Consider the following 25,646-nt stretch of genomic DNA (forward strand, 5'->3'; position numbering starts at 1 on the left):
TTTTTCAAATGTGCCTAACACTGGCCAAGTGAGGTGACTTCTCAACTACTGTCCTCTCCAAACCTCCATACAATAATGTATCAATTTTTCCTTTGATTTCCCCTTCCTCTGGGGACAATCTTCCCAGTGTTTTAGCATCCACCCCAAGGGACTTTCCAGTGGGATGTCTGGTGATTCCTCCCCCTGATCGGAGGAATCTTTCCCTGTGCTTCTTCTTTGAAGCTTACTCTTTTTCTGCCCCATACTTCGCAAATATATTTTCTTACCTTTCTTCGACTTCTCCGGGAGTCGATATCTGTTTCTGCGTTGTGTACTTACTCTAGGAATCAAAATTTGCCGATACTCACCTTTCAGCGAGCTGAGCTGAAGTCTCTTGTAATCGGTACTTTTGATCCTCTCCTGGACCTCTACTGGGGTCCGTTAACTAAAAGGGTTTACCAGTTCCCGAGCTCGACAAGACGTATCCTTCCCCTTTTAGTTCCATGCGATCAGTCCCCGAGACACCCTTTGGCCTCAGGTTTTTTACAAGTGTGTGTCGAGAGAAAAAAACTTTCACTCTGTATCGCTTCCTTCGCGGCCGGCCAATTCCCTCGCGGGAGGATGGAAACGCGGCCTTGAAGTCCACACTCGCCTCGTGATCAGATCACGTCTCACACACTCGCCCGATCTCCCACTCAACCAGCAGTACTTACAGCTATTTTCCTGCGTGGGTGTCTTTGTGCACAATAGACGTTTTACGAGCAAAACAAGCCGCGGCTTCACGAAGGCTCCGTGCCTTCCCGAGCTCTCCGATCCGGATCCTTTTCCTTTTTATTGTGGTTTTTAACTCAGCCTAAATTTGGTTCGGATATCGGAATGAACTACGGGGGCTCTCAACTCACCAGGCCGCCAAAATCAGCGGGGGTACCCGTCCTGGGCAGCGAGATTCCCCGCAGTTTCTCCGATCCGAGTCACGGCACCAATCTGTTATAAATGCAAAGGCAAATTTGGGTTAAATAAAAAACAATTTATTATAAAACAATTTTTATAAAAAAAATAAACAATGAGGAAAAACCACAATAAAACAAACAGCGCAGCGCTGGGTGGACAGGGGTCTATACCCAAAGGTATAGGTGTTCCCAAATCCACGAAGGAGGGTAGACTGTCTGGGGTTTTTATAGGGATTTTGTGTCCTGAGGCCAAATTCCAGGCAGGCACCATTCACCAAGGGTCCTTGATTGTTGGATGAATTGATTTCCTGGCGTTGGAGAATAGAGTCAAATAGACGTCCGGGCAGAGTCTCCTCATATGTAAAGAAGTTCTGAGTGTTCCTTGATTTCATTTTCGGTTTGGGCTTTCAGAGTGAAGTATCCAAGTCCGGTGTGGAGTCGACAGATATCTCGGCTGGGCTTCCACTTATTGTCCGGCCTGTTTGCATCTTCAGTCGGGGTTTGCAGGGAGGGGTGCCCAGGTGCGGTGTGGGGTCGATAGCCATCTCGGCCTGGCTCCTTTCTTTGTTTAGCTTAATCATTCGTGTCCTGCTTTTTCTTTCAGGCTGATGAACGTCGCCTAGGGTCGTTACCGCCTGAATGGGTAGTTACTGCTGGGTTTGGGGAAATTCTTCGGCCACACTATATTTTATATACTTTTTACATTGTTATAAATCTAGTTATATACTTATTTATTCTTTCACGAATTTTTATCCAAGGTTACATTTATCACAACAGGGTGGCCAGAAGCATTCCCAGCTGTTTCAGCAACTACAAGGTCAGTTATTAAAGTATTTTTGGAACGAATAATTCTGAGATATGAGATGGTGAAAGCAATAGACTCAGATAGAGGAACTCATTTTACTGGAAAAATTCTTAAAGGAGTAATGACTGCTTTAGGGATACAATGGAACCTCCACACTCCCTGGCATCCCCAAAGCTCAGGCCAGGTTGAAAAGATAAATGGAGAAATAAAAAAAAACATCTTCTGAAGCTAGTGATAGAAACGAAAATGCCATGACTGCAGCTCTTACCACTGGCTCTAGCAAGAATAAGAGCCAGACCCAGGGAAGATATTCAACTATCTCCCTTTGAACTGATGTTTAGAATTCCTTATCCTTGTAATTCTCGGCCTGGAGCAGGAGTAAAGTGATGTATATTTAAAACAATTTGTGGCCTGGATACTGTCTCTTTGTGAAATCTCTTTGACAGGAAACTCAACTGGCACAGACCCTGCCTTTGGACAAGTGAAAACCAAGAAACTGAGTCCTAGTTAAGGAGTAGAAAGAAGCACCACTAGTGGCTAAGTGGCGTGGACCTTTCCAAGTGTTGCTGACCACAGAAACAGCCATGAAGACAGCTGAACACGGGTGGACACATCACACTCGAGTCAAGGTCTCTGAGGCCCCAGAAGTTTAGTCATCTCAGCTGGAAAAGAAGGATGGGACGCCACGACTGACACTCCGCAGGAGTGGACTGGAGCAGTAGGCATGCGTCGACATTGGGGAAAGCCCTGAGTGCCTACCCACAGACTGCCTGCTTAAATACCCTGTCTGGGCATCCCTATTCTCAAATCTCCAGTCACTGGGAGGCAATCCATGCTGTCATTGCTTTCTTTATGCTAAGCTGTTTCTGTGCCTTCACTTGTACAGGTGGTGTAAAAGACAACATGAAAGTGAAAATTAAATTAAGAAATTAGATTATAACACTATTAGAATGTTTCTTTTAATAATTTTACCTTTATATTTTCAGTTAAGTCTAAAGTGGGAAAATAATTTTTTAACCTTAGGAGAAGAAGTAGCAAAAACCTTTAACCTTAGAAATTGTTGGGTCTGCGGAGGGGCATGGAGATCTGAAAACTGGCCATGGGTGGCCAGCCTGGTCGATCCTAAATAGTAAGTTAGCACCCTGAGTGAAGTCCATAATAGAACAAAATTTTAGGACAAAGAAGGAAGTCCATAGCAGCTTCATTCTTCTAAAAGAGGCATATATTGCCTAAATAAAGCAAGAAGCACATACGTAGAAAAGAGCATTTGTGACTAGACTTTATCATTGAGTTTAGATTGTTTGACCCCAACTGCCCTCCTTATGACTGTTCCAGTTGTTGCAACTCTGATCTTTTTACCATGCATGATCCCTTGCTTATTATTATTTTTACCATGCATTATCCCTTGCTTAACTCATTCAACATGTGATCAAAGGAATGCAGGTAGTAGCCGTGCCTACTGACCCAGAGATGGCTACAAAAGGGCCGAGAGTGATGCGACTGCAAATAATTGCAAGGCCAAAAAAGACCCAAGAGAAAGAAATTAAGTCAATGATAACTAAAGTTTGTAAAGGCAATTATTAACAAAAATTAAAAGAGGAGGGATTGAGGGATTGAGAGGAATGATGGGTTTGTCTTTACAAACAAGCTGTGGGTCTGCTGATAAGATGCAGCTATCAGTGAGACACAACAGAAACAATGGGATGGATTCCACTAAAAGATGAAAGCGGCACTGAAAGAGCACCATGAATTCCACAAAAGTTAAGAATTAAGAAGGGATTATGCATTGGGGCAGGGGGGAAGGTATCGCAGGTATCAGGCATTCCGGGAAGCCTGTACCTCTCAAGTACCTCAGCCTATGGGGAAAGAGAGAAGGGACATGCAGCCGGGAATTAGGATAAAAGGGGGGCTGCGCCCTCCAAAAATTTGAGAGACCCCAGGGGAATGCCCCATGGCCTCTCCCTTTATTCGAATAAAGTAAAAGGACTCCTCTCTCTCCTTTTTGGACATAAACCTCTGGTGTTTGTGGATTGATTTTCCTGACAATGCCAAAAGCTTTTAGCAAAGACTTTAACTCTCTGAACTCTTTGCCTTTGAGACTGATGCTTTTATACAATAAATACCTTTCTAGCAACTGTAATAAATGCATATTATGATGTTAGTTTTTCACAAGTATTAAGATGAGTGTTATATGTATAATGTAAGAATGGCCTTTGCTGTGTGAATGTAGTTTTTTTTCTTTTTCTCCTGCTATTAGCAAGAATTTAGGCATAGGTTGATATAGTGTGTTTTAACTGTCTGAGTGGTGTTGTAATCCTTATCCCCGATGGGACCCCTTTGTTCCACCCCCCGTGGTGAGAGCCTGCTCGTCTCAAGGCACAGGCGGCCGAGGGGGTCCTGGAGTGGATACAACACGGACTCAAAGTATCTAGACACAGGAGGCTCAAACTTGCTGGAGTAATCCCGGATTTATTGTCTGTCGTTCATCCGGGGCAAGAGAGAGACCGAAATGCTCTGGGTCTCATCTCTTATACCAGGGGACAGGGGTGATTAGGGGATGCAGGGAGGTCACAGCCAATGGGAAGGGGGAAGGGAAAGAAGGTTCTCAGGTAGGAACTCACATTACACAACCAGAGGTGAGTTTTACCCTTGGGAGGTATCAAGATTTTTAGATGCACTACAACACCTCACCCTTTTCTGTTATACAAAAATGAGAAACATGGATTTGAGTAAGAGGTAGGTTATTTCTAAAAAAGGAAACAGAATTTTTTTTTTTTTAAAAACATATTCACAGTTACAGTATGCAGGTCAGAGGCTAGAGAGGTTTCTTCTTGCTCTCTTCAGCGGCGTCTTCTCTTGGAAGCAACAGCCACTTGCTTCTCTTCTTGCTGGTGCTGGATTCTTTGGAACAAAAGGTTTTACCCATTTCTGAGGAATCCATCGGGGGCCTGAAGGGGTGGATACACACGCGTAGCCACGCCCCCAGGTGACAAGTTCATAGGGACCCTTGGTTTGCCAAGTTTCAGGGTCTCTGATTAACACCGGTGGATGCTGTGACAATTTAAACTGATCACCACTGTTAAAATGCCGAGTTACAGGAGGATTCATGTTTTCAAATGAGCAGTTTAGGAAGTTAATGGTAAACAGAGCTTTACAGAGTTTCTGTTGGGGAGACATCCACACTGCTTCACTACCTTGCCGGGCTAGGACTTGTTTGAGCATCTGGTGTGTACACTCGATTACAGCCTGACCTGTGGGGGAGTGGGGGATGCCAGTTTTATGTTCCACTCCCCACTGCTGGACAAATCCCAGGAACTCCTTGGATTTATACGCTGGGCCATTATCTGTTTTAATTTCTTTAGGGATTCCCAATACGGAAAAGGCTTGCACTAAGTGTTGTTTAGCATGTACAGACTTTTTTCCTGCATGTGCAGAGGCATACACTGCTCCTGAGTATGTATCAATACTCACATGTACATACTTAAGGCGGCCAAAACTGGCGATGTGAGTGATATCTGTTTGCCACACCTCACAGCTCTTGAGGCCTCGGGGATTAACCCCGATGCCCAATGATGGCACTGCCTGGAGCTGACAATTGGGACAGGTAGCCACGATGGCTTTAGCCTGATCCCGTGTCAGCTGGAACTGACGAATCAGTCCTGGCATATTTTGATGGTATTGCTGGTGACTTATTTTTGCCTGCTGAAACACATCAGGGAGACATACCTTTTCAGCTGGGGCAGTAAGGGAATCAGCCTTCCGGTTCCCCTCAGCGATTTCACCTGGCAACGGGGTGTGCGATGTTATGTGCATCACATAGAAAGGTTGTTCTCGATTTGAAACCAAATAAATCAGTTTCGAAAGCAATCTAAAGAGATGCTCGTTCTCAATGTCCTTGAGAACTGCCTGTTCCGCTCTGGACACCACTCCTGCTACGTAGGCTGAGTCAGTAACTAAATTAATTGGTTCTGAAAATTTCTCAAAGGCTCTCACGACCGCAGCTAGTTCAGCTATCTGGGGTGACCCCTCCACAAACTCAACATCAGCTTCCCAAAGCTGAGTCTGTGGATTTCTCCAAGTCATCACCGACTTGTGGGATGTCCCAGATGCATCAGTGAACACTGTGAGCGCTTTGAGTGGCCTTCGGCTCCTTTTCTCACGAGGAATGAGATGGAATTCCTCATGAAACAATTTGTGTGATGGTGCATGAACTGAAATTTGCCCACTATAGCTGTCCAGAGCTAACTGGAGGTTAGCATTGCTCTGCAGCAGATGCTCAAACATCTCTTTGGTCAGTCTCTCAGGGGAGTTTTTGCCTTCTCCAGAGAGCCTGACTGGGAGGTGAATACACATAAAATCACAACCTGCCAGTTCCCGCAGCCTTACCCTGGCCTTTTGAATCAGCTGAGCCATCAGCTCTTGTGGCTTGGTGATAGTTTTGGGTCTTTGATGGGAGAGGAAGACCCACTCTATGATTAAGAGTGAATCTCTCTGCCCCTTGGCCCATTGGAATATTAACCCATGCAGGTGTGGCAATTTCCCCAGGACAATAAATTTGAAAGGCAGCTCAGGTTTGAAGCGGTGTGCCTGTCTTTCTGTCAAGGCCTTTTGTGCCTTTTCAATTACAGTTTTTGCTTCTGGAGTCAGTTCCCTGGGAGACAGTAATTCTCTCTCCCCTTTCAATAAATTGAGTAGGGGACTCAGGTCCTCATTTGTGAGACCTAGCCATGGTCTGACCCAGTTTAGTGACCCGCATAGAGAATGAAGATCTGCTAGAGTTTTAGGATTACCAATAATTTCCAATTTTTGTGGAACAACAGTCCGTGCAGTAATTTCCAGGCCCAGGTATTTCCAAGGTGGCATCCTTTGAACTTTGTCTTCCTGCAACTGGAATCCAGCAGAGGTTAAAACTTTAACCACTAGGTCAAGGGTGTCTTTCAGTATGTTGTTATTGGGACAGCATATTAAAATATCGTCTATATAATGCAAAATGATAGCCTCTCTCTTTTCAGCACGCACTGAGGACAGCAAAGACCCCACATACCACTGGCAGATGAAGGGGCTGGCTTTCATCCCCTGAGGTAGAACTGTCCAGTGGTACCGTTTCATTGGAGCTTCCCGGTTAATTGTGGGAATGGAAAACGCAAACCTTGGCGCATCAGCTGGATGCAGGGGAATTTGAAAAAAACAATCTTTAATATCTACTACTGCTAGTAGCCAATCTTGCGGTAGCATGGTTGGAGATGGCATTCCTGTTTGGAGAGATCCCATGTCCTGTATTTTTTTGTTTATTTCTCTTAAATCTTGAAGGAGACGCCATTTATCTTTCCCTGGCTTTTTTATTACAAACACCGGGGAATTCCAAGGGCTGGTTGTTTCTACTATGTGTCCTTTAGCCAATTCTTCTTCCACTAATTTTTCTAGCGCCCCAAGTTTTTGTTTGCTGAGAGGCCACTGGTTCACCCAAATTGGATCATTATCTAGCCAAGATAATTTTTGGTCAGGACGCTTTACAGTGGCCTCTATCAAAAATCCTGAGGTGTCTCAGGGATTGTTAGTTTTACCCCCCACTGCGACATGGTATCTCTCCCCCACAAGGGGCACTTGTAGTCAATAACAAAAGGTCGGACACTAGCTATCCTACCGTCCGGACCTTCGATCTGGACGATATCTTTAGCAATTTTTGCCAGTTTCATCCCTCCAACACCCTGTATTTTCCCTGCCACTGGTTGTAGGTCCCAATGTGAGGGCCACACCTTTTCCGGTATGATGGTCACATCTGCCCCAGTGTCAATTAACCCTTCTACATGGAGATGTTCTGATTTATGTGTTAAATTGTATCCCATAATGGGCTTGTTTTCACCCACTACTTCTGCCCAGTAGACTCCCGGTGCTTTGTCATCTACTGGGACTTCTGTTGGAACAGGGATTACCTGGGCTATTACGTGCCCTTTAGCTACATAGAAAGGTGGTTGGGGGCACCTAGCTAAGAGGATGAGGTGTGTTAGGTCTCCCGTGATTGTCATGGGAGCCACCTCAATCTCTATTGGTGTGTGTGCTGTGTCTCCAATAACAAAATACCTACTATCCAGTCCAGCCAGGTCTTGTGAATTATCCTGCAAATCTACTCCAACGACAGTCCAGCGGTCAGATCTGAAACAAAAGGCTTTAGAAGTTACAAGTCTGAATCGCTTTTGCGGTTGCCAGACCTTATTAGGCAAACATTCCTCACAATTATATTTTTGCAGTCTCCCACCCCGCTCCCTTTCCTCCCCTTTTCCCATTAAAACAGAGTCTTTTTTCTGCTGTTTCCCTTGTTGCTGGGTTTGAGGACAGTTCCTTGCAAAATGCCCTGGCCTCTTGCACTGGAAACAGACAATGTGCTGCAGCTGTCCTGGTGACATCTGTGGCTTGTTCATTCCTGGTGTCACTGCTGCTACTGTCCTTGGGTTGTCGGGTTTCTTGTCGTGTACACTGTACAAGTCTGCTTTCTGGGCACACGCTTCAATCATATCTGCTATGGTGGGTGGAGGGTTGATAGGAAGACTCTGAATTATTCTACGACAAGCCTCATTGGCATTCCTTTGGGCCATTTCTTTAAGTAGTTCCGCCTGGGCCACTGGTTCTTTAACTTGTTTCTGTATCTGTAGTCTCAGACGATCTACAAACTGTAAGAAACTCTCACATGGAAACTGGTTAATATTAACATAACTGACTTGAATATCAACTGTTGGTAATTGGTTAAAAATGTTTTCAGCCACATCACAAACTTTATCTGCAACAAACTTTGTTAACACTCTCACTTGATCAGCAGGATTAATCCAATTTCTTTCCCCACATAAATGTTCTAAAGTGATTTCATTGTTCTCTGTATCATGTGCATTTTGATTACTTTGTTTGAGTTCAGCTAGGAGTTTTGTTAACGATCTTTTCCATAAGCTTTCCCAAAGATCATATTCAGAGGGAGTTAGCAAACACCGAAATAAATCTTTAATATCTGCAGGAATTAAATCCTGTGATTTCAATGTAGTTCTTATTATTCCCCTTAAGACTTCACTATCACGACCAAAATCATTTTTAATTTTACAAATATCTTTGATTACTTGATAATTGAAAGGCTGATGTTATAATCGCATTGCTCTTCTGCTGTTACTGTATACTACAGGAGCTGCTGTCAGCATAACTTCATCTTCTCCAGGGCTGGCATTCCCCGGGCTCCTCAGCCCGCCCCCGCCCATGCCGGGCTCCGGGGTGCCTGTTCCTTCCCCACACCTGTGGAGAGACACAGCTCCTGCCCCGCAGGAGCCGGGCGGTGGGCTGCCCCTCCCCACGCCGGGTTCCGGGGTTCCACCCTCCCCCACGCCGGGCTCCGGGGTTCCACCCCCCCCCACGCTGGGCTCCAGGGTCCCGCACACCCCCACGCCGGGCTCCGGGGTGCCTGTTCCCCCGCAGGAGCCGGGCGGGGGGCGGCCCCCCCCTCACGCCGGGCTCCGGGGTTCCCATTCCCTCACCGGGCCCGTGGAGAGACCCAGCCCCACCCCCGCAGGAGCCGGGAGAGGGCCCGAGCCCCACCACTCCAGGCCCGGTAGGCAGGCACCCCCCTATCGGGCAGCAGTGCCGGGACACCCCTCCCCCTGCCCCTCTGCAGCAGCAAGGGGTGTAACTATCTCCCTCCCCGCCCCTCCTCCCCACGGGACAGGGGCCGGAGGGATAGGGGATAGGGTTACAGCCTCGGGGGACAGGGTCATAGGGTGGGGCCAGGCAGGGCTGGGGGGTGGTGCAGGGTGGAATGTCAGGGGGAACAAAGGGGTTGTGATAAGGGTTATGGGTGGGAACCGGTGGGTAGGAGGGATCATGGGTAGAAGAAAGGGAATACACAGGGGGATTCGCCATGTGGCCAGGTAACACGTGGCCAGTGCCATCTTGGCTCTCAGCCATGTGGGGATAGGAAGATACATTTTCTTTAACACTGCAGGGGTATAGGGAGGGAGCCTTTATGGCTTGTGAGGCAGGACTGGGTGACTGAAACAGACACACCGGACTAGAACTTGTATTGTTTGTCTCGGGTATCTTTTTCCTTGGGGGAACAGAGGTTTTGGGGGAAAAGTTAGGAAAGTTAGGTGGATACTGTGGTGTTCGTTTGTCTTCCGTTTTTATTTCTCTGTTAACTAATTCTTTTCAAATTAAAAGAAAAACCGGGAGGAATTTCAGGGCCGATTTGTCTCCTCTTTCTATTTTTAAGGTTAATAAATTTCCAATTTCATCCCAGGCAGTTACTGAATCTAATTTCAACAATTCGATCTGTTTACTTTGCTGAGTCAAATATGATACAAACTGTTTTATCTTATGTTTTGAAATTTTTACATTTGTGGTTTTTAAAAAATTCTGTACTTTTTGTGTATGACTCCTTTCTTGTGTGCAGAGCCGGGCTCCCATTTTGGAGGTCACAGCAGCTCTGCACACAATCTGTCTATTTTCCCTACCACAGAAAACAAAGTTGCACCAAAAGGATTACAATTACACTCTACAGACAGCAGGGAGAATTCCCTCTCCCCCCCCACCCCGTCTCTGCCCACGGCTGGGGGATTCCCCACACACCCGGGACGCTGCCGCTGGGAAGGAGTTACACAGAACACAGTCCCCCCCGGGGTCTGTTTCACTCTCCACCCCTCCCAGCCCAGTGTCGGAGTTCAATCTTACCTTTTTCTGTCGTTTTCTGGCGGTGGAAAGATACTTATTGCCCTGGAATCGGTCCCCTGGTGCTGGAGGATTTTCGACTCCTTTTCAGAAACTTTTTTTGCTGTATTTTTTAAACTGCATCCAAAGTCTCCAAAGAACGGCTCACCCTGGCTCAAATAAGCCTTTAAACGTGGGCTTGTATAGCCCCTACGGTCGGGCGCCACTCTGTTGTAATCCTTCTCCCCGATGGGACCCCTTTGTTCCACCCCCCGTGGTGAGAGCCTGCTCATCTCAAGGCACAGGCGGCCGAGGGGGTCCTGGAGTGGATACAACACGGACTCAAAGTATCTAGACACAGGAGGCTCAAACTTGCTGGAGTAATCCCGGGTTTATTGTCTGTCGTCCATCCGGGGCAAGAGAGAGACCGAAATGCTCTGGGTCTCATCTCTTATACCAGGGGGCAGGGGTGATTAGGGGATGCAGGGAGGTCACAGCCAATGGGAAGGGGGAAGGGAAAGAAGGTTCTCAGGTAGGAACTCACATTACACAACCAGAGGTGAGTTTTACCCTTGGGAGGTACCAAGATTTTTAGATGCACTACAACAGAGTGGGTAGGATAACCTCCAGTGAACAGATGATGAGGCCCAGGGTGCTATCAACACTCACCACCTGTGGAAAAAGGAGCCAAATCCCAAATCAAAGGATGATAATAAAGGAATTAAAACTGCAAAGCCAAGACATGAGCATGCTCTAAAAAGGCAGATCCAAGGAGTGGCCATGCAAAACAGTTCCTGGAAAATTCTGAATATGCATGAAGTCCATGCAGTAGAAATGGTATATAAAGGGTGTTCCCGAGACACCAGATGTGCTCTTGGTAGAGCGCCAAGGCACCCGGCCGTTACTCTTTGCTTTATTTTCTGTGTCTCTTATTGTCTTTATTAAACCTTTTAAATTTTACCAGGAGAGTGAACTTAGTTTTTCACACAACCATCAATCACTCATGTCTCTTTGAAACCTGGAAAATTCCCTAGAATCCCCATTGAAGCATCGACACCCCAAACCATGAGTGCACCTTCCACAGACGTAAAGCGAACAGGGGGATTTGGGACCACTGGAACACCCCAAGTATGCTGGGTACAACCTATATTAGAACAACGCTCCACATGCCAATGTACCCTGACATTAAAAGGACAAAAGATAACACTTGTCGGTTTCATAGACACAGGGGCTGACATTACAGTTATCTCTCAAGCTAAATGGCCCCCACAGTGGTCCTTTGCTGAAGTGCCCCAGGCGCTTTCAAGCATTGGGGGAAGCAGCCATAGCTATCAAAGACACCACTTGATACAGATCAAAAGTCCCAAGGCCTCGCCTCAGTGAAACAGTTTGTGTTACCAGTGCCATAGGTACTACAGGGGAGGGATGTTCTCTCTCAATGGGACTCCAAGGCACCAGACCCTTTGCTTATCATTAAATAATTTATTTTTTTTACCACTCCCAGTCAATCCATGCAAGCATTCAAGAAAAAAAAAAAAAAAAGGTGTAAACAAACTGCAAGTAAATGACAGACTTAACTAAGTCAATTTCTGAGAAATTAGAGACTTAATAAATAGAGAAGAAATTTAGTTAAAATAGGCTTATATGTATCAGGCATTATACTATGTATTGTTATGGTTATTCCCTGTATTTTACAGTGTGTGCAAAAATTAATAGACACGCCATTTAAGAGGGTATTTTTGGTTGAACCGAGAGGGGGCCTTTTCCTATGGGGAATTAAATAGTCCTGTATATGTGCCATACAAGTAAAATCCTATATAAACACTGTTGTGAATTCATGTTGTAAATATTGGCTTTTCACAATTATTCTGATAAATATATATTATATGCTTTCACTATATTCTTTTCTCTCTTAGCAAGTTATAGGCTTAGATAGGAATTCTGAATGGTAAGGATATGTTTCATCTGGACAAGGCAAGACAATGGGAGGATCAAGCTGTGGAAAACAGGCTATTATCAGCAGCAGGAAATGGAGAGCAAACTGTTATCAAAAAGCCGGTACCAGGACGTGGGCAGGGGGGGAAGATAAGCTCAGCTGCCCTCAGAAGAAGGATGAGGGGCCCAGACCCTTATCAACAACTGACCATCTGCAGAAAAAAGGAAACCAGACTCCAAAAGAATGCTGACCAGCTAGAATAATGATGACCAGCAAAAAAATTATGCTGACCAGCAGAAAATAAAACTGTGAAAAGCATGATCCAAGAAGGCAGAACCAGGGAGGGGACATGCTTGAATATGCATTAACCCCTCACAGCAAGGAGGGGATAAAAAGGGTATCCCTGAAATACCAGGTGTGTTCCTGGCAAGGCACCAGGGCACCTGGCCGTTTTAACCCTTTGCTTTATTTCTTATGTCTCCTAATTGTCTTTTATTTATATTAAATTCTTTTTATAATTTATTAAGTGAATCTCGTTTTTAAGAACACCTTGTACACTCAATAAAATTGGGTTCTGATCTCGACTCAGATGTCCCCATCTCTCCATCGCCAATATTTTCCTCTAAGGTTCCCCCACAAATTCTCACCTTCCTTGCTAGGCTTTGGACTAGCTCTAAACCTTGGATTCCTGGTGCCTTAAGAGTGCCTGGACTTCCCAGCAATGAGATAGATCTTACCACGTATTTCATGTGACCACCTGATTTTTTTTACACACAGATTTGCAGTCATTGTGCCAACAGTGAATGTGTGTTTAATGGTGGCACTTACGCTTTCAAAACCCTGTGTATCTACATGTTAAGGTAGGCAAAAATGAGATGCTGAATTTTCTGAACATGGATTACATCCTATTCACTTGGCCCTCCATGCATCATGGACTACATTTTGGCAATTATTAATGCTGCCTTTCAACACTACTGCAGACCCAGGAATCACAGATACTCCAGATATGGGTATTTAATGAGAAGCAAGAAAAAAACAAGAGATATGATTAAACAAATCAGTCATCAGTTCACTGGGACAGTTTTCATCTCCATTACAGCAATCTGTTGGATCCAAAACCTAGTTTTACGTCGTTCATTAGACAATAGCCTTTCTTGCTACTAGTTGGGTTACGAATCAAAATTGCTGTGTAATTGCAAGTCTCAGAGCATAAAGGCAAGAGTTTTTCAGTCCTGGAGGGTATTGTCCAAAGGGGAAAGACAACAGAAGGGAAAGATTACGTATAAGCAATTGAGCCCTACTGAGAGAGCAAAAAAAGTCACTGAAACTGAGATTAGCCAGATCTTATAATGGAAAGAGTCCTGTTGGTAAATTGGCACTTGCAACTAAGAGGTGTGTGCTGGGGAAAAAGAACTCAAAGGATGGGTCAAAACCGACCAGAAGAGGAGATTAAGCAGCATCTGAAGCAAAAAAAAAAATGGTGGTTGGGCCTTTTTGAGCATTTAACTCCTTGAGGTAATTAAGCATGCAGCAATAGCAGTTGCTAAAAAGGAACAGTTCCCAACCTAATCAAATTACATTACTGGAAATTATACCTAGCAAACTCAGTAGAGAAACCCAGTAAATATCAAGTTGAGTTAAATAGCTCAGTTATCATCCTTATTAATAATAAATAATGGCCAGTGTTTCTTTTGTTTACCAACAACTAACATAGTTAATGGCTTTGCACACAACTAACACACCATTTTATTACATTTCAGAGAGTGTATCCTCCTAAAATGCTAATGTGTTAATAATTTATGCTAGTCTTTTTGGAAGGAATCAAAGAGCTCAAACGATTTGAAATAGCATCAGCAAAAAAATATTTATCTCCATCCCTAGTTGTATCAATGTATCTGAACAACTTAGGGCATAATGTACCCCAGCCAAACTGTCTGTAGAATTTCTTATCAGACCCTCTGTAATTCCTCAAGGTTGCTGAAACATAAATTGTTCTAAAATAAGAAAGAAGATGCTGAGAAACAGAAAAACAAGACCACAAGAACCAGATAACGGAGGACATTTGAACACCTGCACTGTGACCAATCACAAAACCTGAGGAGTGCGTGCTCAGCGCGTGGACAGTATAGAGGCACCAATCAAGTGTTATAAATTTGTATTGTGATATTGGCTTTCGCAGATGAATATTATATGTTAAATACTTTTTAGCTATGTATGTACTTTTTTTCTTGCTAACAAGTCTTAAGCTTAAAAGAATTTCCTAGGTACAAGGCAAGGAAACCCCAGAGGGCAAGGACAGTGGGGCCCAAGCTGTTATCAGGAGAACAATAGAGGCCAAACTGTTATCAGCGGAAGATATGAAGCCCAGCTGTCCTCAGGGGAAGGATGATGGCCCGGACTGTTATCTGCCCTGACCATTTGCAAAAAGAAAGGAAACCAAACTCCAGAATAATGATGACCAGCAAGAATAATGATGACCAGCAAAAATAAATGCTGACCAGCAGAAAATAAAAATTGTACAAAAGCATGATCTAAGAAGGCGGAACCAGGGAGGGGGCGCTTTGAATATGCATTAAACCTTCACAGTAGGGGGGGATAAAAAGAGTGTTCCTGAGATACTAGGGGTGTTCCTGGCAACCCGCCAGGGCACCCGGCCGTTTTAACCCTTTGCTTTATTTCTTTTGTCTCCTAATTGTCTTTTTATTTATATTAAATTCTTTTTATAATTTATTAAGTGAATCTCATTTTTAAGACAAGTAATGCATGATTGCGTGAACAGTACAGTGCATAATGTAAACAATAAATGGCTTCTTCTAAATCATATTGGTTCGTTGATCAGAAGTCCCAAGCTCCTGCACCTAGTTGCAGAGAAAACAGGATTTCTTGGCTCAGTTACTTCTCAATTGATTTCTGGTTTCAATTAAAGCTTTGAGTCTGAGAGGCTTAAAAAAAAAAAAAAAGCCAAAACAAACGAGATGGAAGAGAAATCTCCATTCATTGTTTCCGCTTTTTTTTTTTTTCCCTTGCTTTTACATAATCTTTTCAAGCTAAGAGCAGAGATTAAAGTACAGCTCCATTGTTTGGAGAGGTTTTTCTCCTTTTGGCTAAAAAACAAATGGAAATGAAAAAAATTCTCCTTCAAGTGGAAGGAGTTTCTGATGAGGGGAGCAATCTAAGTGAAGGACAAGGAACCACAGAAATGTGTGTGTGAAGCAGCTACTTGCACATTTTCCCATTAACATGCTCCATCCCTGGAAGTGTTCAAAGCACGATTGGACAGGGTTTGGAGCAACCAGATCTAGTGGAAGGTGTCCCTGCCCATGTCAGGGGTGTTGGAACAAGGTGGTCTTTAAGGTTCCTTCCAACCCAAACCATTCTATGATTCCCTAATAGGCATATTTTTTCTTTTTTTCTGTCTATGATAAAAGGTCCTGGATACCAGTTTCTTTAGGTTGAGAGGAATGACAGGTTTGTCTTTACAAACAAGCTGTGGGTCTGCTGGTAAGATGAAACTATCACTGAGAGATAAAAGAAACAATGGGATGGATTCCACTGAAAGATGAAAGGGACACTGAGGAAACACCATAAATTCCACAAGAGTTAAGAATTAAGAGGGGGGTTATACATTAGGGGGGAATCTTAAGTATTAGGCATTCTGGGAAGTCTGTACCTCTCAAGTACCTCATCCTATGGGGAAAGAGAGAAGGGACATACGGCTGGGAAATTAGGAAAAAAAGGAGGTTGCACCCTCCAAATATTTGAGAAACCCCAGGAGAATGCCCCATGGCCTCTCCCTTTATTCAAATAAAGTAAGAGGAATCCTTTGTCTCCTTTTTGGACATAAACCTCTGGTGTTTGTGGATTAATTTTCCTGACAAGGTTTATGCTGTCACTGCCTAACTTTGGCAGCTGACAGCCGATTATATCATATCATTACTGTTATAAATGCAAAGGCAGATTTGGGTTAAATAAAAACAATTTATTATAAAACAATTTCTATAAAAAATAAACAATGAGGAAAAACCACAATAAAACAAACAGCGCAGCGCTGGGTGGATAGGGGTCTATACCCAAAGGTATAGGTGTTCCCAAATCCACGAAGGAGGGTAGACTGTCCGGGGTTTTTATAGGGATTTTTAGCCTTGAGGCCAAATTCCAGGCAGGCACCATTCATCAACGGTCCTTGATTGTCGTATGAATTGATTTCCTGGCGTTGGAGAATAGAGTCAAATGGACGTCCGGGCAGAGTCTCCTCATATGTAAAGAAGTTCTGGGTGGTTCTTGATTTCATTGTGGTTCAGGCCATCTGGATGGGATGGTTGGATCCGGGTTGGAGCTGATGGATATCTCGGCTGGATTTTTCCTTTTGTCTACCTGATGGCTTCCCCCAACGGTAGCCTGCAAGGCGGGGTGTTCAGGTCCGGTGATGAGTATCTCGTCGGAGCCTCTCCTTGTTGGCTTGATGTTTCGTGTCCTGTCTATTCTTTCCCGTTGATGGGCACCGAGCCTGTCCCTGTCAGCTTGATGAGCCTTGTCCTGTCAGCTTTATGAGCCTTGTCCTGTCTATTCTTTTTCGTTGATGGGCGCCGGCTAGGATCGTTATCCTTTGAGTGGGAATTCGCGGCTAGATCTGGGAAGGGCTTGTGTGCCATACTGTACTTTATATTTTATATCATTATTGTTATATACATTTATTTAGATTTCTACGAATTTTTACAAGTTCATTTCTCACAATTACCATAGCCTGCACCAAGTTAGTCCTGGCTGCAGGGGCTATGGGATCAATAATTGTTTCCATTTGGGACCATAATATTCCACACGGGATTGGATTTGTTAGTAGCCCTTTCCCCCACAGTCCTCTTGTCAATATCAAGAGGCTCAGATGCTCTCCCTGTCAATGGTACACTTGCTGGCTCCCAGCTACGCTAGCCTCACACATCCTTTGCCGTGTGACAGACGGACATAGAAGGACATACAGCATGTGTTGTCCCCCCCCCCCCCCGTGGGCCGATAGCTAATGAAACACCTCTGCTTGCTAGAAACAGCCTGCCAGGCCCCCACTACCCCCCTCCCTCCATTCTCCTTCTTCATGGCACCGGGATGGGTGTGTGCCCCCCGCTCCCCATGCATCCCCCATGCTCGTCCGCCATGCATGAAGCTCCCCGCATTTCCCCTTGCTTCCTTCTGTGGGACGGATCTGCCCGCCGGGGGTTGGCTGAGCCATGTGTCTCCCAGTTCCCCCCCTCCACAGGCCGGGCTACCGGTGGCCAAATGTCCTTTGAGCATCAAACATTAGGCCCTAGATTTTCAGGGCCGTTTATTTGAAGAGGAAACGAATCGGAAATGCTTCTCTCAACTGCCTTTTGGAGACATAAATACAGCAGGCAGAGGCAAGGGCAGCACGGGGACCGACAGTGCCCGGTGGGATGCACACACAGTCACACATACACACAGTCACACTTACAATCACACTGACACACACAGCGGGCAGGAAGGACGGGAGGGACCTGATTTCCTAGTGCCCACCGGGGGAACCTGGCGAGGAAGGGGTTTGAGTGTGTGAACGCTCGGCAGGAGCCTTGCGCCAGGGCTGGAGTTAACAATAGTCGCCCGCAGCTGCAGGCTGCATTTGTCTCCCTCCCCCTCAAATCGCCACCTCCCCGATAATATCGGCGATATTCAGACTAAAATACCACTTTCACCCGGAAGGGGAGGGACACCGGGGACCGGAGGGTGACAATCAACGACTTATTAATAATCCTTATTAAGCCATCCAGCGGGGGGAGGGGCCTGCATTGCTAATTACTCCTCCCCTTCTCCACACCCATGCCTCCCTCCTACACTTCTTTGCTCTCCCAAATCGCCGATTTTCGGGGCTGTGTGTCCTTTTCAATAGCAAAACAAGACGGGGAACCCCAGGGCAGCAGAGGTCCCCCTCCTCCCCCCAACACCGCCGCAGAGTCCCATGCACACACGCGCGCACACACACAAACCCCCATAAAGCTACAGTGTTGCTCTTTAGCTGCAATTTACGAAGCGAGAGGGTGGTCGTGTCCCCCACAATTTCCACATGCACACACATAACTGCCACCTACACATATGAACACATATAGGCTATGAAAGGGGGCGGGGGGGATAAGGAGGGGGATAAGGGGGGGATAACTACATTATGCAAACTCCTAAAAAATCCCACCCCCTTTCCAGTAGCAGGGTTTTAACCCCCTCTCACACCCACACCCACACCCATCCAACAGGCACAAAGCATGGGGATGGAAGGGGTCGGAGGAGGAGAGGACTCGCATGCATTGCACAAAGAAAGAATATTTCCCCCTCCCCCCATAAAAACTAAATAAAGCCTTTTCTGCGCCATTGCAAAGTCACAACACGAAAGAAGACGACATTAACTTTTGCATGCAGAAGGGAAAAAGGAGGGGGAGGGGCGAAGGAAAAGGAGAGAGGAGTACGACCTTCCTGCAATCCCGATAATCAAGACAGACCTTTTCTCGATGGCTCAGGTTTTTTGTTGCATGTGTTTGCTTTTTTTTTTTTTTATTTTTCCTTTACTAACTCATATCCCCAAAACGGCAGTGGGAGCTTCTTAGCAGCTTCCTCTTCTTTCCTCCTCCTTCTCCTCCTCCTCCTTCTCTTTTAGATCCCGGCTCCAATCCCTCGCCACAGCCCACAAAGGTGCTTTTGCTTGTGTTGCGGCAAATTCATGGCGGTGTTCATCTGTCAGATGGAGATGAGGGGCCCGCCCGGCCGCGCACGCAGAGCGCAGAGGGAGGAGGGAGGAGGGAGGGGGGAGGAGGAAGGCATGAGGAGAGGGAGATGGATGGACAGACAAATAGACAGATAGCTCGAAAGATAAATGATAGAGAGAGATAAACAGAACGAGACAGAGCGAGAAAGAAGGGGGGTGGGGGAGTGGGGAAGGCATCTTGGAAAGCCGGAATCGCGGAATAAATCAAATTAACACGCAGCACCACGAGCAGTCCCGGCTAATTTTAGCAGGATCCAAAATAAAATGAAAAAGAAAAAGGGGGGTGAGTAGGAGAAGAAGAAGGGGAGGTGGAAGAAAGGTGGGGGTGGGGGGGGAAGGATAAAAAAAAAGGCGAGGAAAAAAAAAAAAATCAATGCACTGGATAAAATCCTGGATCTGAAATTGATGGAGGGAGCTTATCTCTTGCTTCTGGTTCTTGGCTTTTTCTTTTTTCTTTTCTTCTCTTCTCTTCAGTTCTATTTCTATTTCTATTTCTATTTCTATTTCTATTTCTATTTCTATTTCTATTTTTGCTTTCTCTTTTGTGGTGGTGGTTGTTTGAGAGCCTTTGTAAGGGGGGCGAGGTGGGGAGAAATTTTTACGGTTTTGTATTTCCCAGCGAGTTTTCCCCGGGACGGAGAAGGGCTAAGGGGAGGCGGGGAAAAGAACATACTCTTCTCCTGAGGGGGAGGGGGTCGGTGCTATGCACACACACACAGGACCTGTCCTTTTCCCTGGGAAAGGGTGCGCCTGGGCGTGGCTTTTTGTTCCCTCGCTGTATTTCTTTCATTTTGTCTTTTGATCTGGTTCCCTCTGCTCTCCCGCTCTCCCTCACTGAAAGGGGCAGTGATTTGGTTAAGCAGATCTGAGGGGCTGATGGCTCAGTCTCTCTCTTTCCTCTCTTTCTCTCGCTCGCTGCCTGAGTCCTGCAGCACCGGGAGGGGAGAGGGAGAGAATAAATGGTAATGATAAGGCGTGTGGGCGCACACACTCGGTGTGGCTGCAATGCTCAGTCCTAGGTTAATGTACTCAACAGTGCCACTACCTGACACAACAGCAACACTGATGGGGGCAGGGGAAAATAGGATCATGGAATCACAGAGAGGTCTGGGTTGGAAGGAATCTTAAAGACCATCTAGTCCCAATCCCCCTGCCATGAGCAGGGACACCTTCCACTAGACCAGGTTGCTCAAAGCCCCATCCAACCTGGCCTTGAACACTTCTAGGGATGGGGCATCCACAGCTTCTCTGGATAACCTGTGCCAGTGCCTCACCACCCTCACAGTAAAAAATGTCTTCACAATATCTAATCTAAACCTGCCCTCTGCCAGTTTAAAGCCATTCCCTCTTCTCCTGTCACTCCATGCCTTTGTCCAAAGTCCCTCTCCAGGTCTCTTTAAGCCTCTTAAGGTACTGGAAGGTGCTCTAATGTCTCCTTAGAACTTTCTCCAGTCTGAACAACCCCAACTCTCTCAGCCTGGGCTCATAGGAAAAAAAAAATGTGTAGCAACAGATCTATGGCACAGGTCCCAGTCTAACACCAGCTGGGTAGGAGAGTTTTGTGTGGCTCACGAGATGCCAGAACAGCCCTCACCTAACCCTAAGCCTACTCAATAAATTTGGTATGTGCCCTCAGCCCATTGATTTTTCTCATCCTTTGTGGCAAAAGATCCTAGATAAAACCTGCACAAAACTGTTATGCCCTTTTGGATCTCTCCACATGGCAAACATCTGCCATGATGCCTACAAATCCCAAACTCATGAGCTTGGGTAGAGGCAACAGGCTGTGTCGATCTGTTGGGGAAGATGAAACAGGGAAACCTTATGAATATGATTGTTCAGCAAAAGATTCTGAAAATATGAAACCTAGGATCAAAATAGAATTGAAAACTAGCTTTGAGCTATAGGATACTGAGTGCTAGTTACTATATAACCAAAGAACAATAGCCTAGCCAGCTAAAGGAGAATCCCTGTTGATTGAACAATACCCTTCTTCTGATAGAGAAACCAAAGGTCAAGCAGCAAGAGAAGAATTTGAAAAGTAGCTTTTAGAGTTTAAAATGCAACACTGTATGGTAATGTAGTAGTTCTTATAGGCTATATGTAAATTCTATAGAATGTGTGTCGTATATTGGTCACTAGGAATTAGAATATTCACTATAGAAAAAGATATAATGTATTGTAACAAGAACTTAGCTCTCTTATTCCCTGCTCTTACCTGCTCCTCTCTTAATCTCTTCCTCTCTTACTCCTTGCTCTTATCCCCTCTTTCTCTACCCCCTTAATTACCTTCTTCCCTCATGCTCCCCGACTCCTCTCTCCACTCTCCCTCTCCCTCTCTGAGCACGTTTACGCTGTGGCTGGCAGCATAAATGGATCTCTCCCACCCTCTGCCTAAATAATAAACTGCTTATACATGAACAGCCTGACCCTGGAGAAGTCTCTCATCACAAGTGTGTTTTTTACACCAATAACTGGCGCTCAACGTTCAAAAGCCGCTCCACACCTTCTCCATCGGTGAGACACTTCTCCATCACTGGTAAGTAAAAAGAATGGTTTTTCACTCTTTAAGGCTTTCTCGAGTGTGGTTTGCGCTGCTAAGCACCGCAACACCAAGACTCTTTAAACGTGTTCCGCGGCACCCTCTGGTACAGGCTGGCCGTTGCTAAGTAGCGTCGGCACCTGAGCTATAGAGGTGATCTGCTGCGTGGTTGAATTTGGGGCAAGCGTTGCCAAGCAATGTCTGTACCCCTAGTGTTCTGCGAGGTCCCTGAGCACAGGACGGTGTTACAAGATGACATCTCACCTGAGCTATACGGGGAAGCTGCCGTGTGGTTGAGAACCAGGCAAGCGATGCCACACAAAATGTGCGCCCCAAACTCTTTTAAAGTTTTCCACTGCAGCCTTCAAGCACGGAGACACGTTGCTAAGAAGCATCCAAACCGTAGCTTTCAAAGGATTCTGCAGCATGGTTGAGAACGGGCGAGTGTTACCAAGTAGCACCTGCACGGAGCTGAGTGGAGACACCCACGACTCCCTGACCGAGGAGGGAACCAGTCGCAGTGTCTTGAGCACTGATGGAGGTGCCTGGCCAGCACCCATCACCGGAGCTCTGAGAGATAAGCCAGCATCGTTAGCATAGAGGTAACAAACCAGTCTAATCATGGGTCAAAACTGTTCAGCCCCAGACAAAGAGCTGTATAAGCAACTAAAATTTTTACTAAAATCCAGCCCAAGTAATCTGCTTAAACAAGAGCTAAAAAACCTAGCCTGGACCTTATTCAACTTCCCAAATGCCAACTGTTCAGCAGTCTTCAGTAGAGATTTCTGGGACACAGTTGGAAATAAGCTTTTTAATAATATCTCCTGCCGAGATATGGTGGCTGCAGAGCTGATCCCAGCCTGTAGGGCACTTGTAGAAATGTGCGCTGTAAATGCACAACCCACGCTGAGCCCCATGTAAAGAGTAAAATGTGACCTCCGGATCAGTATACAAAGATGTTTACAGTTTGAACAGTAGAATGTTGTCACCATAAGGTGCCTTCTTTGTTAAAAAACCCATGTTGTGTCATGTTTGTTAAACACCAATGTTGTTGTAACAGCCTTGTTAATTGCCACCTGGCCTTGTATATTGCCTCTGCTGCTCCCAGCACCCCCTAATGGCAACTGATGACACTACCCAGTATGTAGATGAGCCAAACTGCCATGGGGGTTAGCACCCAGGGGAAGTGGAATTAACATCTAAAGACTCCTAGAATCAGCGAGCCATGGCACAAACCGGACTCCAAACTACGTTGAGGAGCAAGGGAGAATGTTGCGCAACTTATTGATGTTCCGGACCTCGTTGCCATAACTAAATCTACACTTGCTATCCATGACTACCCTAGATTTACAACGAGGCAGTGTCTTCCTAGGGACTCTCTTGAGGACGGAAGCCCCAGCTCTGCCATGCAGCAAAGCTGAACACCTTCTTCTCTGGGTTGTCCACTGGGAACAGCAGTGGATGAGCTTCCGCCACCTAGAGCTGACCTCAATAAAGGTACTAAAAAGGAGCTGGTCTCCTTGCTTATTCTTTTCACCTGTACCCCGCAGTCCCCGTTTCTCCTGCCCCACTCCCTTCCCTCGCTTTCCCTACCCCGGCCAGTGTGGCTCTCCTTTCCCCCGCTCCAACTTGCGTGGTCCCACCCCCCGACCCTCTCGCCCTCCCTGCCGCCCCCCCCGCACTCGGCAGCTCCCGTTTCCTCTGCCCGAGCCCCCACAATCCCCGTTTTCACCATCCCCCCCCCCCGCGCGCCTTCCCTGCCCTAGCATCTCCCCGCCTTCGCCCTCCCCCTGCCATTCCAGCTCCCCCCGGCATCGCGGTCCCACCCCATTTCACCGTCCCCGCGGTCCTAAGCCCCGCCGCCGCTGCGGCCCCACCCACCCCCAACATCGTGGTCCCCATGGTCCCGCCCTCCCTCACCACCCCCACGGTTCCAAGCCCCACCGCCCCACCCACCCTTGGTATCACGGTCCCCACAGCTCCGCTCCCTACCCCCTGCCACCCCCGCACCCCAGTCCCCCGCACCCCCGCCACAGAGCCGCCGGGTCCAGTGGTCCCACCTTCAGCCGTCCTTCCTGGCCATCCGCCGCTGCCTCTACTTCGCTCGGCGCGCCAGCTGCGTCAACCCAACCGCCTGCTTACCTAGTGCTCCCCCCCCCCCAGGCCATCCGCGCCGCCTTGGCCCCCCACAACCGCCGCTTTCGCAGCATCCGTAGAGCCACAAGCCCCGCTGCCACCGCTGCCGAACAATGCAATCCTGTGCGGTGCCACGCTGTACCCATCACAGCTGTCCGGTCCTGAGCTCCCGCTCTGGTACACCACTCCCCCATGCCACCCCGCGATGCATACGTCATCCACGCATGTGTAGTCACAGCTTCCACCGCCAATGCTACCACCGACGGTGCCGCCCCCGGCTCCCCCCGTGCCAGCTCATCAAGCCATGGAGGAGGAAAGAACAAGCACGAAACCCCGCCTGCGCCGCCGCTATCTTTCACCACGGAACAGTACCCTTCAATGCCGCCACGCCCACTACAGCCACCACCGCCTGGCCCGGCCACTGTCCTGCTCCAGCCACGCCTCTTCGCGCTGCAGCCTCCGCGACTGCCGCCTCCCGACCCAGCCGCACAGCTCCCGCTTGTTAGAGTCTGGAATAGAGAGTGTGTGCCCTTATTTCTGATACCTAGTTATAAGATCCAGAAAAACACTGAATTTCATATAACATGAAATTCATGAGCATGTTTTCATGGTGATACATGAGAACAAATGTTAAAGTTAGATAGAAAAAACCAAAACTGTAAGTGTGTAAATTAGAAAGTTTTCTTAAATCACTGGATGAAAAAGTTAGTTTAGAGAACAGGAGACAAGATGGAGGATTTAGGGTGTTGTCTCTTGTCCCTTCTTCTTTCTTCTTCATGTTCTTCTCCTAGAGGTTTTTGGGTAACAGTAAGTGATTGGACAGAAAATTCCACAGTGCAGCACATAGGTAAAGGGTCATTGGGTCATTAAGAAAAATAATATACATGTCTATTGTTAATTGGGTAAAAATAGGTCTAAAGATTAAAAAACTGCGTATTTCGGAGCCATTTTGTGCATCAGACACGAAGTGCGCCACAAGGCCTTGTTTGTACCATCAGAAGAAAGAAATGTACCAGATTGCAAAGATTAACCTTGTGCAGCCAGCCTAGAGAGACCTGTTAAGTTTTGTGATGATCTTTTAATAAACACGAGAAACAAGATTCTAACAAGCTCAGGAGTTTTCTTCAAATCATAAGAACTGAGATAAGCAGGGCTCCCCACGAGGGAGGATCCCAAAAGTATTCAGTCCAAAAGAGTTTGAGAAATCCAGGAAGAAAAAAAAAATACAGAAGAAATGCAGCAAAATCAGAGAAACAGAAAAAAGATTTTTTTAGAGAAAAATTACAAATGGTGCCCCGTGTTTGTGCTACAGATAATTCACAGAAGCTTCAGTCAACACCTGCAGGATCACAGCAACCAGTTCCTGAAAGAAATCCGTCTGGAGAAAAACATGTGCTATCACATTCCGAAGTTCTAAGGGCCCTGGACTTGGGACATTGGATTCTGCTGGTCAGTAATCTGAAGATAGCCAGGTCTGGTAAGCTCTATACAGTATAGATAATGGGATTGAGTATTTCTAAAGAAAGATTGTTTGAACCCAGGGTATGGGGGAAAAGATAAATATGAGGTTTAAAGAGTTAGGAACCCCGGGAATGTGGGTAGATGAACTGCCCTTTCTGAAAGCACGGGAAACCCAGAAAATTCCCCAGCGGCGTGGTACCCCTGCCCCCATCCCTTCAGAGAATGTGGGGGAGGAGGGAGGAATGCGAGGGAAAACTGAACACCGGGAAGCTTGCGTTACTTCAGAAAGCAGAGTGAGCAGTTTGTTATATTGTTGGAGGTTAAAAAATTGCATGGAGAGATATGATGGTTTATATAGAGTCTTTGGAATTATTGCAGTCAGAAGAAATCGCGGGGGGGGG

The 25,646-nt window shown here is 46.4% G+C and overlaps 1 long non-coding RNA gene across 1 annotated transcript; it reads right to left on the reverse strand.

The window, feature by feature from the left end:
• Positions 1–17,484: 17,484 nt before the first annotated feature.
• LOC148183310 (uncharacterized) lies at positions 17,485–23,779 on the reverse strand. The gene is made up of 3 exons (XR_015773607.1): positions 23,709–23,779; positions 21,913–22,218; positions 17,485–19,344 (listed from the first exon to the last, which is right to left on the reverse strand). It is a non-coding gene; the product is annotated as an uncharacterized LOC148183310 (long non-coding RNA).
• Positions 23,780–25,646: the final 1,867 nt, after the last annotated feature.

This window comes from Pseudopodoces humilis, chromosome 12 (assembly GCF_049639895.1).
Source record: "Pseudopodoces humilis isolate 2021_Gansu_Grassland_sample_001 chromosome 12, ASM4963989v1, whole genome shotgun sequence".
In the NCBI taxonomy this organism is placed as follows: domain Eukaryota; kingdom Metazoa; phylum Chordata; class Aves; order Passeriformes; family Paridae; genus Pseudopodoces; species Pseudopodoces humilis.